Here is a 6,637-nt window from a genome sequence, read left to right on the forward strand (position 1 = left end):
CATAACATTTCAGTGAATTTCATGGATGTTGCCCTTTAACCTCATCTGTGACCAGACTGCTTTCAAAAACGCTACTTCTTGTAATAGTTTGCCATCTTGAAAATAAGCGTCCATATTGGAAGTTAAATTGACACCATTGAGTTTTTACCATTTCATGTTTGATTCATTTGACATTTGGATCATTGATCCATTCTTGTTTATTCAAGTTTGTACTTTGAAAGCCGGTTTGTTTGCATTGATCGAGGTGGCCACATTGAAAACTGGTGGCCTTCTTGGATGTTCAGCTGGACAACATACTTTCCAAACAAGTACATCCTGAACGTCATTTGTGCCTAAATTAGGTGCTTGTATCACCAAGTGAAACGTCTCATGGAATATTTGTCTGTTGCACTGGGAGGTCAGAGCTGCAGTAAGATAAGTAAGAAAATAAGTAGTCTGTTGTTTATTTGAAAGCCTGAGCAAATAACATTGTTTTAAGTTCCTGTAAAAGAAGAGTGTCAGCCGTTCTCAGGCGCTCAGCACGATTCTTCTTACACTTCCAGTGCTAACACACAGTGTCGAAAACCCAAACCGCAGAAGGTATCGATGGCTGATGCTGGTCTTTCAGCGCTAAGTGATACTTTCATGGTTCCTGCATGCAGAGCAGGCAGCAGAATGAGTCAGTGGTGAGTACATGAAACCAGCGGCGGGTGGCTTGTGTGGTTTCACACCACAACTTCATCTTTCCACTTCATTTCAGTTGTCACACTATCGCAGAAACACAGGACTGCAAACTTCCTGTTCAATCAACAGCTTTTTGAACTCTGTAGTGAACTCTGGAGAAAGATTTAAAGAAGCAATGCTGTTAAAATACTGACCAAATACAAAGTCCTCTTTAAGGAAGTACAAAATGTTTCACAGTAATCAAATCCACGTGAGCGTAATAATTACAGCAAACTTCATGATTTCAATCAACATCAAGCCAATTTTAATGAAACCTTCTGCTGCAAAATCCAGTGGAACGTCCAAAAACTTCTTTACCTGTTGCATTATGGGCATTTTTCCAAACTCTCCCCGACAGTATAGCTTTGAGGCTAATACTAGTTAGCTAGCTTTCATGGCAGCTTCGCTGATCTCTTTGCTCAGATTTCAGTGTCGTGTCCTAACTTGAGAAATGTGTTTAAAAAACCTCAATGTTTTCTATGTTTTCTATGTTTAACAATGTGGCGGGCGGGACTGGTTTTGGCCCACAGGCCTTATGTTTGACTCCCCTGGGTTAAACCAAGGTTCAAATGAAGAATGAGTCAGTTACAAGAATTGAGAAGTAGTGCGGAAAAGTAGACTGTGAAAAGTCAAACACATCTGTCACTGAACTGGAGTAAAGAAACATGAAGACACCTGTACCTGCTGTCTGTAACTCACTTTTTTTTTCTATTTTGGATCGCTAAAGCAGGGAAATATTTTACATTTACCTCAAAAACAAGTTTCAAAAGTAGCAAACTGTCAGTGAGAAACAGATTCTGTCTCTACTTCTGGCAGCAGGTTGTTGTTGACTTGTTCTTCTTGAGAGCTGATGAATAAGACGTGATCTAAAAGAGACGGGAGGCTGTCATTGGTCCGGAGCTCTGCAGGTGAACCGTCTCATTGGTCTGCTCATTTCAGAGTCGTAACGCTACAATATTATTTGTTGGTGTTCCACAGCGTAGTGAATGTGTGGATTATAACGTGTCCACCAAAGTGTTTTGGGGTTGTTGGATTGTGTATTTGATGAGTTTGACGAGGGGGAACAAAAATACCGTCCACTTCCATTGTGTCCGTCCCGAAAACCTTCCCCGACTCTCCTCTGAATAAACAACAGCTCGCCATCACAAAAAAAGTAAGTCTGCTGTTCTAATGACTGAGGAGTTGCGCTAAATGGGCCAATTTGCCAAAACGTTGAAGTATCGCTTTAACGTCAGAACCCAGTGAAGGCAGGAGGCCTCGAGGCTCCTGTCTCTGGCTCGGATCCGTCCAGTCGTCCGTCCAGTGTTTCTCCACCTAAAGCTTCCGGTCTGAACTCTGTCTTCTGCTGGTGTCCCACAGGGTCCCACTGGTCTCCTGGTCCTGGTTCCAGTCCAGACTCTCCTGGACTTGGTAGTTTTAGAGTTGACAGTCACTGTAACAACAATCCAGCCTGGTGTTCTGTCCATCAGAACGAGTTCTCCAGTGTTAATGTTTAGAGTGTGTTGTTCTCTGCAGTGTGTGTGTGTGTGTGTGTGGTTTCATTCCATGCTAACTGCTGTGTTTCCAGCAGCAGGCTGTGTTTTCAGAGTTTGCCGCTCCTCTGAACCGAAGCGATGCGTTCTGTCCTGAACGTTCCAGACGCTCCAGAGGAACCTTGGAGCTGCACCGCCTTCTTGATGTTTCATAACTGTCAGCTCTGCTTTACGTGGTTTCCAGAAGATGATTATTTATTGTTTAGTCTGCTGCTGAAGTGCCTTCAGTCACTGCTCCTCCAAACCCAGACGGCCCTGAGGCTCAGCCCTCGCTCAGCCGATCACACTGATGAAGAAAAATAAAGCCGAGGCCACACGTCCATCACTGCTCTCTGGGGACGTCCACACAGCGTGTCCACCACAGCGCTGACGTCACGACTCACATTTTATCTCCTCAGTGTCTCACGATGAACGAGGGACGACCGTGCTACTGAACCCAAACCGGCCGTTCAGGCCCAGTGGAGCTCGGTCAGGGCGGTGAGGAAACCCTGCGGCTCCGCCCGTTCCCATTCATCAGGACATTCTGTCTGAGAGTAGGGATGTCCCGGACCCGATCACTGTGATCGGAAATCGGCCCCGATCATGTGATACGGACTCGATCGGGATTGGAAGTTTCTCCAGATTTGGACTCGGTTGGATACATGTGTTTATTTTTTCTTTAATTTCCTTTTTTAACCCATTGAAGCCGGGACGCATTTACGGTAGTGGCGTTGGTTGCACAGTTCTACCACTGACGCGGGTCTTTTTTCTTCTTCTTTGTGCTGATCAGCTGTTTCTTGGGCAATGAAATGCATCAAACTCCCACATATGCATAACTGATCCTGTTTCCGGGTCCAGACTCGTATTGCTGCACTGCCTCCTGAACCTTGTATTGAGCGTTTTCTGGCCGCTGCTGCTCACTGAAGCATGCTTCAGCGGCAATACGTGCCCGGCTTTAATGGGTTAAATGAGATGTGTTTAGGTTTTCCGTGCTACAAAAAGATGTAATTACAGAGAGACGGCAATATGTGCAACATACTGCTGTGTTGTTTTGAATTGACGGTAAGAAAATAATTTTTCTGTTTTTATATACACCTATATATATATACACACACACACACACCCACACACACACACACACACAATATATATACTATATAATATATATATCTAATACATATAAAATGTCCATATTTTACTATATTAGAAAAGAATTGGCTCGGGACTCGGAATCGCCAGATACTCAAAATGATAGGACTCGGACTCGTTGGCAAAAACACCTTCTCGGGCCATCCCTAAGGGACGGGGCCCGGGACCCTCATCCGTCCCATCATCTGCATCCTCTTCATCCGTCTGAGTCCTGCTGGATGCAAGGAACCAAATCTGATGAGCCCACGCATGATGAACTACACACCGAATATCAGAGGCCAGCGCTCATTCAGGTCCAGCCAATGAGCTTTGCTGGGGAAAGAGGGCTTCATTCCTGGATAAAGGACGTGATGGAGAACTATCACACTGCTCTCAGATCTCAGACGGGACATCTGACCCGAAGCATCATTAAAGGGAGGAGGAGCTGGAGGAGAGCTGGAGGAGAGCTGGACACGCTGCTGATGGTGGGAGACGGTTCACCGCCAGGTCTCAAACAGCTCACAAACACCAAAGTACAGTCGGAGGACGAGCCTTTTCAAGAAGTTATGCCTTGGAAGCCACTTTTTCAGAGAGGCCTGAACAGACGCCATGACAAGAGGAGCGTTTCTACTCTGACCTGAGAAGATGGAGCTGTGAAAGCCCCGCGGTTTGACCCTGACCTCTGACCCCTGCTGTTGCTGTCCTACAGTATGGGGGTCCAGAGCCGGTCACTGAGGTCCAACATGTCCTGATGGAAGACAGATGGACCAAACTCAAAGCAGCTGCAGCTCCGTCTCCGTCACCAGGTCGTGGAGAATAAATCCTGCCACGGCAGTGACGGCACACAGGGCCCAGAAACACACACACACACACACACACACACACACACACACACACACACACACCCTGAGCTGAGTGACAGAGCAAAGAGCAGGGCCTCTGGAGGAGCAACAACCTGCTGATTATTTACTATCTGAGCTGTGACTGATCCTGCACACACACACACAACACACACACCACACACACACACACACACACACACACACACATTCAGTTCTAACTCAGTTCTCTAATGGCCGTCACATGTAAGCCAGTCAGCCTCTCTCCTTCCAGAGCTTCACCTCCCATCAGCTCTGAACCAATTAAGAGACGACCTGCTAGTTCATTCAGAGTGAACCTCTGGAGCAGACCATCACCAGAGGGGATATCCCCGACACACACACCATCCCTGACTACACAACACACACACACACACACTACACACACATCCCTACTACCACACACACACACACACACACACACACATCCCTGACTGTGAGGACAGTTCAGCTCACTTTTCACCCACTGCCAAAAGAGTAACTGCTGACAGCATGTTTTCAGGGTTCAGAGGATGTGACTGATGCCACGTGAAGAGGGACATTTCACAAGCTTTTCTTTTCTTTTTCTTTTTTGTTCAGGATCGAAGCTTTTCTGCCAAGTCTTAGCCGTGCCTGTGTAAACAGGCATGTGCAACCTTTTAATGAGTGCAGCAGGTAGAGACTGATGGGCCGTGCTGCTGGTAATACTGTAAACGCTGATACCGCTGCTGCAGTGATAAAGCACCCTGCGTCTCCCTGCAGTCACACGAAATGACATTTGTCCAGTTGGGGCGGGAAAAAAAAGCAGTTGAGGGCATTTACTGGACAGTGTGGTGCCACCACCTCCAAACGGGGCGCTGCGGGCAGTCGGAGTGTCTCTGGCGCACCCTATTGCCCGCGTACAGCGCGCAGGTCGGGCACTTTACGCACGATCCACGCTGCGCGTAAAGACGCGTGAGGGCGCGCTCCTCACTGAGCACCGGTCCATGAAGGGACCGGATCACATGTGAGAGGTTTTACTCACCGAGAACTGCACTGCTGTCAAAGCGAAATGGTCCAGACGAGCATCCTGGGCACGGCGCGTGTCCAGCAGCTGCGGTTATTCACTCGTCCTCAAGTCAGCGCAGATCCTCTGAGAAGGGAAACCGGTAAAAGACTAACGCACACCGCGAGCTGCCGCATCCACAGCTGTTAAGCCCCGGTCCTCCGAGGGTCTGGGAGCGGAGCGGAGCGGGCAGAGGCAGGGAGGCGCGGCGCGAGGAGGCGGAGGAAGAGGAGGACGGAGGAGGAGGAGGCAGGAGGCGGAGGAGAGGAGGTGGAGGGAGGAGGAAGAGGAGGAGGAGGAGAGGGGAGGAGGAGGGTTGCAACAGGGCGGGTGGAGGCTCGTGAGGAGGAGTTCACTCGCGCTCTGGAGCAGAAGCTGCGTGTGGAGCGAGCCTGAGACCGTTCACGAAGAAAATCACAGCGCGTGGAGCCGCGACCGACCCACCAGACCGTCTGGCTTTAAGGCGCAGCTGGAACAGCTGGAGCCCCGGGCCGCGGCCGGCGGAGGACGAGCAGCTCTCTCCGTGAAACACCACCAGCGCAGGGAGAGAGAGACCGGCCGTCATTTACCGATAAATCATCAATCTGACTGTCATCTAAAGGACAGTCTGTCAGCGGCTCCTACCGAGGAAGAAACGTAAAAAGGAGACACACTCATAAAAACGTGTGGCAAAAAAATAGAGCAAGAAAATGCAAGACTGAAGACATAAAGTGAGGGTGAATTAAAAAATTGACATAAACAACATAAATGTCAATTAAAATAAAAGACTGAAATATACAATTTGGAGAAAAGAAAGTTGTGAAAGTAAAACAATACAGAAAAACAAGAACTTTAAAGGTTAAAACGGGGCTCTCAGAGTTAATGGCATTATCATGATTAATTAATGTAGAGATGACTAAAGATCATTTTTTTTAATGGTGATTAATCACATAATCCGGCTTCGGGCCTTCTCAGTGTGAAAACTGTATTTTTACCAGAGCAGTTGTATTAAAGCTGGGGTGGCGATCTGAAATAGATATAGTTTTAAAATGATTTTCATGACCCGATGGGAAGCAATTCATACGTGTTCTTACAGTAGAGCGGGGGGTTGCCCTGGATCTCGGGGTACCTGGCTGGAGCGCTGGGGGGGGGGGGGGGGGGCGGTGCGGTACTCACATGCAGGTCGGAACGGCGCAGAGCAGTGCCACGCGGAGCGTCGGGGCGCCCCTTGTACGGCCACGCCCCCCCCCCCCCATTCCCCCCCCCCCCCCCCCCCGCCACCCCCACGTACACTGAGCCCTAGGCGGCCGCCTAGTTCCCCTATTCCCATTCAAACCGCGGCGCACAGACGACCGCCATGACTGCATTTGCACTTCCTGCCACTAGGTGCGCTGTTTGCATGTTCAACCTTATTT

At 48.8% G+C, this 6,637-nt stretch overlaps 1 protein-coding gene across 1 annotated transcript in view; it reads right to left on the reverse strand.

Annotated features, from left to right (window-relative positions):
- Nucleotides 1-5,422, reverse strand: part of itga1 (integrin, alpha 1) — a 34,199-nt gene extending 28,777 nt beyond the window's left edge. The window contains exon 1 of the mRNA XM_030084893.1: nt 5,223-5,422. The gene's annotated coding sequence lies outside the window, so the exon portion shown is untranslated. The remainder of the gene's footprint in view (nt 1-5,222) is intronic.
- Nucleotides 5,423-6,637: the final 1,215 nt, after the last annotated feature.

The sequence above is a fragment of the Salarias fasciatus genome (genome assembly GCF_902148845.1).
Source record: "Salarias fasciatus chromosome 7 unlocalized genomic scaffold, fSalaFa1.1 super_scaffold_4, whole genome shotgun sequence".
Lineage (NCBI taxonomy): Eukaryota > Metazoa > Chordata > Actinopteri > Blenniiformes > Blenniidae > Salarias > Salarias fasciatus.